The following is an 11311-nucleotide window of genomic DNA, read 5'->3' as shown; positions in this document are numbered from 1 at the left end:
AGAGGTAAGCCAGGTCTGTATTTTCCTCTGCTAGGGTCAGTCAGTCCTCCGGCTGGCGCTGGGCGTCTAGGGATAAAAACGTAGGCACGCTACCCGGCCACTGTTAGTTGTGCGGTAGGTTTAGCTCACGGTCAGCTCGAGTTCCCATCTTCCAAGAGCTAGTCCTTTTGTATGCTCTACTACGTTCTCTTGCCATTGAGAACCATGACACCCTCGCACGTATGGGGTTAAAAACCTTTTTTCCCCCTGCTTGCGTAGGGATGTGTGACGCTCTGGTGGATAGTACGGGGCCTGAGTTGGGCGGGGCGCATGCGCCGCAATACCACTCTCATTGGCCACCCGGACATCACATGTCCGGTCACATGGCCATTTAAGGTCCTGTTCTTCTGCTAACTTCCTCTTGACAAAGCGGTGCTTTTGCACGTGAAACGCGCGTCGAGGGTCTACTGCATTTTCACCCTGGGTCCCCCAGTTCTGCCCCCGGTAAGCTCTGCCCTTCTGGCGATGTTTTGTCCAGCGGTATTATTGATTTCCACATGACTACTGATGGCAATCTTACCATAGTACCTTATGCACTGTCACTTTACTCAAATGATTGATATATTTACTTATATGGGCATGTGCAATGGTGGACTCTTTTGGGCATATCTGTGTCTATCCTGGTTTTTCTTCTATTGTGGTGTTATGATTTTTGTACTCATTTGAGATTATTGTTAATAAAGTATATATATATATATTTTTTACCTAGTTGCTCCAGCTTTTCTCCTTCTTTGCATGATTCTGGGAGCGGGTATTCTATCGCTGCTGTGTATGGGGAGGTGGTTCTCACCCCCTTTTTTATGACATCTAGAATGTCACCGAGGTTCTGTTTTGCAATATATTTATTAACAATATCAAGCCAAAATATTTTTGTACACCACATTTCTTGTGAATACCTTTTGACTACCTATAAGCAACTTTCCTTGTAAAGGGGTAGGAAAAACTTGCACCTTGACGTTGGATCTCATTTTAACTCTTGAAAATGCAACATAGAGTTGTCCATGACCAAAAACGGGCTGCGGTAGATATATGCCAACACGGTGTAGAGTTTGACCTTGTGACTTGTTTATTGTCATGTTTATTGTCATGGCAAAAGCTGGTTTTATTGGAAACTGTCGACGCCGAAGCCTAAATGGAAGACCCGTGTCTGAAGGACATAAATTAATGCGTGGAATGAACACTTCATCTCCTTTTGCTGATCCAGTGATCACTCTTGCTTGAATGACGTGAGAATGGAGTCCAGTAACAATAAGGCGACTTCCATTACATAGACCATTTTTCAGTTGAAGTCTGTGGGATGGCATTCCTGATGGCGTAAGACTATTTAAAAAATCAACTGGATAATGCTCTCGTTCAACTTCATTGTCTACATCCACTGAATCATCACTTTTATACAACTTATACTCACCAGGCATTCTATCCATCACCTGGGAATTTAGTAGAGCCACATTATCATTCTTGGGACAGAGAATTGCATGAGAAGAGGCCCTCTCAACACTGCTTTGGTCGTTCACATCAATTTCAATGCATTGTCCAAAAACATCAGTTACGATGCAGTCAGTGCACAACATGTCTTCTGGTATATCAATAATATCTTCTCCAAGGTTGTATTCGTTGCTAAGTTCACTGTTGCCAAGTTTAAGAAGCCAGTTGCTGTACTCTGGGTCCGAAGATCGCATATTGTTAATTAGTTGGAGTTTATTGAACTGTTTCCAAAGGTCAGCCATTTTTAAGCTGGACTTGATAACATCTGTTCTTGTTCCATTTGGTATGACTAGAAGGCATTGCCTAAAATCTCCGCCAATGACAAAAACTTTACCTCCAAACGGAATTTTATTTTTTTCAGCAACATTTGTAGTCATTACTTCACGCAGAAGTCTGTCAATTAAGCTCAAAGCATATTTGGGTGCCATGGTGCACTCGTCAAGTATGAAAACATGTGCATTTTTTAACAGTCTTCCTGCAAATGTGTCTTGTTTTATTCTGGAAATAGAGATTTCATTGACTGGAACTGGTATCCCAAAGAGTGAATAGATAGTCCGACCTCCTCGTAAAAGGTTTGCTGCAATCCCTGTTGTAGCCGACGGCAATACGACTTTTCCCAACCCTCTAACGTGATGCATTATAACTTAGAGGTATGTTTTACCACTCCCTCCTGGACCATCAATAAAGAAACATTTTGGCCTTGCATCTGCTTGGTTTTCTATAGCGCTCGCAATCCGTTGTTGTTCATTTAAGGAGTTTGTCTTCTCTGTTGCCAACAATAATTCGTAAGCTTCGTCATACTCTGGAACTTGTGGAACTTGAATGGCAGGCTGGGGCAAATTAAAGTCTGAAAACGTTTTTCCATGTAGTAGTAAGATATTTTGGACATCTTGCTTGGCATAAGATTCGCAATTTTGACAACTTCCACTTCTGTTGTGAAGACGTAAGCAGTTGTCCTCGATTAGATGTTCTTTAAAATTTGTCCAAAGTTGAGCTGGATTTGTAGGCGGTCCAAATACACAGATGTAGGCAAACAATTCACAAAGTTACTTAGGCATATGTAGGGTAACTGCGTCTTCTAAAGTATATAGTTTCCACACAGTATCATCCAATAGAAGTCCTAAAGCCAAAGCTGCAGCTTTAAATGTATCGTGCAATACTCCGCTAACTGTTTTCAAATCGTCATAAGTTTTAGCTCCTTTGATATGTAGTAGTAACAGCCGAAGGCAATATCTTTCTTGATCCTTGACACTAACAGTATACATGCGTCCAATTATTCTGCTAACTCCTCGTTGTCTTGGATTCCAAGTTTTATTCCAAATGTAATACTCTGGAATCTCTCGGTACAAATATTGCCTTGCGTTTTCGACACGTTGGTTCAGCAAAAACCATACCATTAATGTTGATGTCGTGCTTAAAGTCTTTGAGACATCTTTGACTTCAGCATCTTCAAAGAAATAAAGCTGCTGTTGACTTGGTAAATGAATAGCTAAACGTATAATGGCATGGGATTGTGAATGCATTCGAAACGCAAATATCCTCCAAGCAGCTTCTGGAGCACTGACATATCTTGAGTCAACAAAAGTTGATGATTCATCGTGATTGACTGTTTTCTGTTGTATTTCGATGTTGGCTTTGTCATGCCCCTTGTAGATGTACTTGAAGAGATATTTTACACTTTTTATTGAAGCACAGATTTCTACGTTGATGTGACAGTTGTAGCATTTTGATAAGTACGGGTTGTATGGGACTATCCATGAGTTATTTATAATTTTTTTGTTGCAAGCAATGTTATCAATGTGTTGTCGCCGGTAGGATGGGTAGCCATCCAAGTGTTTAACAGTGTGCTGTTTCAACTCCTTTGGAAACCCTTTTGTACACTTTCCGTTTTCCATGCATGGACTTTTTGGATTTGCTACACCGCATGGGCCATGAACCATATGAGAGACTACAATATTATACAGTTCAGGATACTGCCGCCCATACAGGGAGACGCAGGCACACACCCTACACAATGGCGGCACTTGACAGCAGTGGAGGGCAATGATGATTCCAGAATTCGCGGCAGACTATACAGGATATAGAGGGAGATACTATGTATTATATACAGGATATAGAGGGAGTTACTATCTATATATATAATTGTCTAAGGGTTTAATTGTCTGTTTGTCCTGGAAATCCCGCGTCTCTGATTGGTCGAGGCCGCCGGGCCTCGACCAATCAGCGACGGGCACAGTCCCTGATTGGTCGAGGCCAGCCGGCCTCAACCAATCAGCGACGGGCATTGTCCTCCACTGCTGTCAAGTGCCGCCATTGTGTTGTCTAAGGGTCTAATTGTCTGTCTGTCTCAGAAATCCCGCCTTGCTGATTGGTCGAGGCCAGCCGGCCTCGATGGTGGCCCGATTTTAACGCATCCGGTATTCTAGAATATGTATGTATGTATGTATATAGCAGCCACATAGTATATAGCACAGGCCATGTAGTATATAGGAGCCATGTAGTATATAGCAGACAAATACTACGTGGCCTGTGCTATATACTATGTGGCTGCTATATACATACATACATACATACATATTGTAGAATACCTGCTGCGTTAATACAGGCCACGCAGTATATTACAGTGGCGACGTAATATATAGCACAGCCCATGCAGTATATAGCAGCCACGCAGTATATAGCACAGCCCCCGCAGTATATAACACTGGCCACGTAATATATAACACAGCCCACGTAGTATATAGCAATGTGGGCACTATATGCGTAGTTAAAAAAGACTTAAAATAAAAAATAAGCATATACTCACCTTCCGAAGGCCCCTTGAAGTCCTGGCGCCCGTGTGCGGTGCACGCGGCAACTTCCGGTCCCAGGGTTGTTATGCACGCAGGACCTGTGATGACGTCGCGGTCACATGACCGTGACGTCATGGAAGGTCCTTCTTGCATAGCATCCTTGGGTATTCTAGAATATGTATGTAGTTTATTTATGAAGATTTTAGAATAATACATTGAATACAGAGGATTCGGCCGGCCACGACCAATTAGCGAAGCGTGGTTCAAATCCCGTGCCAATTTGCGGCTGGACTGCAACTGTCACTGATTGTTTGCGGCCAGCCATGTAGTATATAACAGCCCATGTAGTATATTGCACAGCCACGTAGTATATAGCACAGCCACGTAGTATATAGCACAGCCCACGGATTATATAGCACAGCCCATGGAGCATATAGCACAGCCATGTAGTATGTAACACAGCCCACGGAGTATATAGCACAGCCACGGAGCATATAGCACAGCCCACGGAGTGTATAACAGCCCACATAGCATATAATACAGCCACGTAGTATATAACAGCCCACGCACGCCGTATATAACACAACCCACGTAGTGTATAACACAGGCCACGTAGTGTATAACACAGGCCATGTAGCATATTGCACAGCCCACATAGTATATTGCACAGCCCACGTAGTATATTGCACAGCCCATGCAGTACATTGCACAGCCCACGAAGTACATTGCACAGCCCATGAAGTACATTGCACAGCCCACGTATTATATTGCACAGCCCACGTAGTATATTGTACAGCCCACGTAGTATATTGCACAGCCCACGTATTATATTGCACAGCCCACGTAGTACATTGCACAGCCCACGTATTATATTGCACAGCCCACATATTATAATGCACAGCCCACATAGTACATTGCACAGCCCACGTAGTACATTGCACAGTCCACATATCATATTGCACAGCCTACATAGTACATTACACAGCCTACGTATTATATTGCACAGCCCACGCAGTGCATTGCACAGCCCACGCAGTACATTGCACAGCCCACGCAGTACATTGTACAGCCCAAGTAGTACATTACACAGCCTACGTATTATATTGCACAGCCCATGTAGTATATTGCACAGCCCACGTATTATATTGCACAGCCCACGTATCATATTGCACAGCCCACGCAGTACATTCAACAGCCCACACATTACATTACACAGCCCACGTAGTACATTGCACAGCCCATGTAGTATATTGCACAGCCCACGTAGTATATTGCACAGCCCATGTATTATATTGCACAGCCCACGTAGTACATTGCACAGCCCACGTACTATATTGCACAGCCCACATATTATATTGCCCAGCCCACGTAGTACATTGCACAGCCCACATGTTATATTGCACAGCCCACGTAGTACATTGCACAGCCCACGTAGTACATTGCACGGTCCACGTATCATATTGCACAGCCCACATAGTACATTACACAGCCCACATATTATATTGCACAGCCCACATATTATATTGCACAGCCCACGCAGTAAATTGCACAGCCCACGTATTATATTGCACAGCCCACATATTATATTGCACAGCCCACATAGTACATTGCACAGCCCACGTAGTACATTGCACAGCCCACGTAGTACATTGCACAGTCCACGTATCATATTGCACAGCCCACATAGTACATTACGCAGCCCATGTATTATATTGCACATCCCACGCAGTACATTGCACAGCCCACGCAGTACATTGCACAGCCCACGAAGTACATTGCTCAGCCCACGTAGTACATTACACAGCCCACGTATTATATTGCACAGCCCACATAGTATATTACACAGCCCACGTATTATATTGCACAGCCCAAATATTATATTGCACAGCCCACATAGTACATTGCACAGCCCACGTAGTACATTGCACAGTCCACGTATCATATTGCACAGCCCACATAGTACATTACACAGCCCACTTATTATATTGCACAGCCCACACAGTACATTGCACAGCCCACGCAGTACATTGCACAGCCCACGCAGTACTTTGCACAGCCCACGCAGTACATTGCACAGCCCACGTAGTACATTACACAGCCCACGTATTATATTGCACAGCCCATGTAGTATATTGCACAGCCCACGTATTATATTGCACAGCCCACGTATTATATTGCACAGCCCACGCAGTACATTGCACAGCCCACATATTACATTACACAGCCCACGTAGTACATTGCACAGCCCACGTAGTATATTGCACAGCCCACGTAGTATATTGCACAGCCCACGTATTATATTGCACAGCCCACGTAGTACATTGCACAGCCCACGTATTATATTGCACAGCCCACATATTATATTGCACAGCCCACGTAGTACATTGCACAGCCCACATGTTATATTGCACAGCCCACGTAGTACATTGCACAGCCCACGTAGTACATTGCACGGTCCACGTATCACATTGCACAGCCCACATAGCACATTACACAGCCCACGTATTATATTGCACAGCACACGTATTATATTGCACAGCCCACGCAGTACATTGCACAGCCCACGCAGTACATTGCACAGCCCACGAAGTACATTGCTCAGCCCACATAGTACATTACACAGCCCACGTATTATATTGCACAGTCCACGTAGTATATTGCACAGCCCACGTATTATATTGCACAGCCCACGTATTATATTGCACAGCCCACGTAGTACATTGCACAGCCCACATATTACATTGCACAGCCCACGTATTATATTGCACAGCCCACATATTATATAGCACCGCCCACATATTATATAGCACAGCCCACATATTATATTGCACAGCCCATGCAGTACATTGCACAGCCCATGTAATACATTGCACAGCCCACGTATTACATTGCACAGCCCACGTATTATATTGCACAGCCCACATATTATATAGCACCGCCCACATATTATATAGCACAGCCCACATACTATATTGCACAGCCCATGCAGTACATTGCACAGCCCATGTAATACATTGCACAGCCCACGTATTACATTGCACAGTCCACGTATCATATTGCACAGCCCACATAGTACATTACACAGCCCACGTATTATATTGCACAGCCCACGTATTATATTGCACAGCCCACGCAGTACATTGCACAGCCCACGCAGTACATTGCACAGCCCACGAAGTACATTGCTCAGCCCACGTAGTACATTACACAGCCCACGTATTATATTGCACAGTCCACGTAGTATATTGCACAGCCCACGTATTATATTGCACAGCCCACGTATTATATTGCACAGCCCACGTAGCACATTGCACAGCCCACATATTACATTGCACAGCCCATATATTACATTGCACAGCCCACGTAGTACATTGCACAGCCCACGTATTATATTGCACAGCCCACGTATTATATTGCACAGCCCACATATTATATAGCACCGCCCACATATTATATAGCACAGCCCACATATTATATTGCACAGCCCATGCAGTACATTGCACAGCCCATGTAATACATTGCACAGCCCACGTATTACATTGCACAGTCCACGTATCATATTGCACAGCCCACATAGTACATTACACAGCCCACGTATTATATTGCACAGCCCACGCAGTACATTGCACAGCCCACGCAGTGCAATGCACAGCCCACGCAGTACATTGCACAGCCCATGAAGTACATTGCACAGCCCACGTAGTACAGTACACAGACCAAGTATTATATTGCACAGCCCACGTAGTATATTGCACAGCCCACGTATTATATTGCACAGCCCACGTATTATATTGCACAGCCCACGTATTATATTGCACAGCCCACGCAGTACATTGCACAGCCCACATATTACATTGCACAGCCAACGTAGTACATTGCACAGCCCACGTAGTATATTGTACTGCCCACGTAGTATATTGCACAGCCCACGTATTATATTGCACAGCCCAAGTAGTACATTGCACAGCCCACATATTATAATGCACAGCCCACATATTATATTGCACAGCCCACATAGTACATTGCACAGCCCACGTAGTACATTGCACAGCCCACGTAGTACATTGCACAGTCCATGTATCATATTGCACAGCCCACATAGTACATTACACAGCCCACGTATTATATTGCACATCCCACGCAGTACATTGCACAGCCCACGCAGTACATTGCACAGCCCACGAAGTACATTGCTCAGCCCACGTAGTACATTACACAGCCCACGTATTATATTGCACAGCCCACGTAGTATATTACACAGTCCACGTATTATATTGCACAGCCCAAATATTATATTGCACAGCCCACATAGTACATTGCGCAGCCCACGTAGTGCATTGCACAGTCCACGTATCATATTGTACAGCCCACATAGTACATTACACAGCCCACTTATTATATTGCACAGCCCACACAGTACATTGCACAGCCCACGCAGTACATTGCACAGCCCACGCAGTACTTTGCACAGCCCACGCAGTACATTGCACAGCCCACGTAGTTCATTACACAGCCCACGTATTATATTGCACAGCCCACGTATTATATTGCACAGCCCACGTATCATATTGCACAGCCCATGCAGTACATTGCACAGCCCACATATTACATTACACAGCCCACGTAGTACATTGCACAGCCCACGTAGTATATTGCACAGCCCACGCAGTATATTGCACAGCCCACGTATTATATTGCACAGCCCACGTAGTACATTGCACAGCCCACGTATTATATTGCACAGCCCACATATTATTTTGCACAGCCCACGTAGTACATTGCACAGCCCACATGTTATATTGCACAGCCCACGTAGTACATTGCACAGCCCACGTAGTACATTGCACGGTCCACGTATCATATTGCACAGCCCACATAGTACATTACACAGCCCACGTATTATATTGCACAGTCCACGTATTATATTGCACAGCCCACGCAGTACATTGCACAGCCCACGCAGTACTTTGAACAGCCCACGCAGTACTTTGAACAGCCCACGAAGTACATTGCTCAGCCCACGTTGTACATTACACAGCCCACGTATTATATTGCACAGTCCACGTAGTATATTGCACAGCCCACGTATTATATTGCACAGCCCACGTATTATATTGCACAGCCCACGTAGTACATTGCACAGCCCACATATTATATTGCACAGCCCATATATTACATTGCACAGCCCACGTAGTAAATTGCACAGCCCACGTATTATATTGCACAGCCCACGTATTATATTGCACAGCCCACATATTATATAGCACCGCCCACATATTATATAGCACAGCCCACATATTATATTGCACAGCCCATGCAGTACATTGCACAGCCCATGTAATACATTGCACAGCCCACGTATTACATTGCACAGCCCACGTATCATATTGCACAGCCCACATAGTACATTACACAGCCCACGTATTATATTGCACAGCCCATGCAGTACATTGCACAGCCCACGCAGTACATTGCACAGCCCACGCAGTACATTGCACAGCCCATGAAGTACATTGCACAGCCCACGTAGTACAGTACACAGACCAAGTATTATATTGCACAGCCCACGTAGTATATTGCACAGCCCACGTATTATATTGCACAGCCCACGTATTATATTGCACAGCCCACATATTATATTGCACAGCCCACGTATTATATTGCACAGCCCACGCAGTACATTGCACAGCCCACATATTACATTGCACAGCCAACGTAGTACATTGCACAGCCCACGTAGTATATTGTACTGCCCACATAGTATATTGCACAGCCCACGTATTATATTGCACAGCCCAAGTAGTACATTGCACAGCCCACATATTATTCTATACAACACCAGAAACAATCACTGACCCATGTAGGTATACTAACTCATATAACTATATCATTAATCAGGAGAACAATGAGTAGAATAACATACCAAAACTTCAAATTTAGATTAAATAGCTATTTTTATTTTATGCCATAAGACTAAACATAAATACAAATAAATACAAAGGTCATATATAAATTCATGTGAATCACACTAAAGTGCAAGTTTGTGACACAGGGTAGAATAGGTCGAGCTACAAGTGCTAAGACAAGCAATGGGGGATCATCATATTTCATGTATATTGTGTGCTAGTTTAGTCCCCAAAGTTCATATGTTGATACCGAAACTGATTCCTTCCCCCTTATATTGCCGCATTAACACCATCCGCAGTGGATAGTTAGAGAAGTAAAGTGCCAATTGCTATTATCAAAAACCCATTATCCACATTGTATACTGCAGACAGCTTAACCCCTCATTCATGTACTCAAAAAAGTAATATCATTTACCCATGGTGAGATGAGGCGTCCTTTTTCCAGCCTGTGTCAAGGTCCCCAACGCTGCGTTTCGCGTGCAACGTGTGCCGCTTCCTCAGGGGGCGTGGTTTAGGTGATAATTCCATTAGGTTTAAATAGTGCGCCGTTCCGGTCACAAGACCAGGCGGCAGCCTATCAATGACCGCGAGTAGTGCGCGTGCGCGTGCGCACCGCGTCCCGTCGCCATATCAACAGGAGCGGACGTCATCCTGAGATCACGAGGGCGGGCCGGCGCCAGGCCTCGCACCACACTCACACAGGACGAACGGCCGCACAGGGGCCAGGAGAATGACTACCTGGGACGCCAGGTGCACCGTTAGTAACGAAATGTGCCGCAATTAATTACAGAGGGGTGTTCATACTAAATATGAATGAATAAATAGTTAAATAAAGTGCTCTGTGCATATAAACTTCTTCTGGAGGCATATATAGCCACTTCTGAAAAGGTGCAACATATTTAATGAAAGTGTACTGTGCATAAATATTAATAATAAAAGATCTTTTTCACCAAATAGTCATAAGACTATATCTATATATACACAATAATAAATACATAAAATGGCAAAATACAAAAATACAAAAATACACCAAAGCAAAATAAACAATGGAAAAAGAGATCAGTTAATAAACAAATAATTACATACAGC

This window comes from Ranitomeya variabilis, chromosome 2 (assembly GCF_051348905.1).
Source record: "Ranitomeya variabilis isolate aRanVar5 chromosome 2, aRanVar5.hap1, whole genome shotgun sequence".
In the NCBI taxonomy this organism is placed as follows: Eukaryota; Metazoa; Chordata; class Amphibia; order Anura; family Dendrobatidae; genus Ranitomeya; species Ranitomeya variabilis.
Note: the sequence above shows the minus strand (reverse complement) of the source record.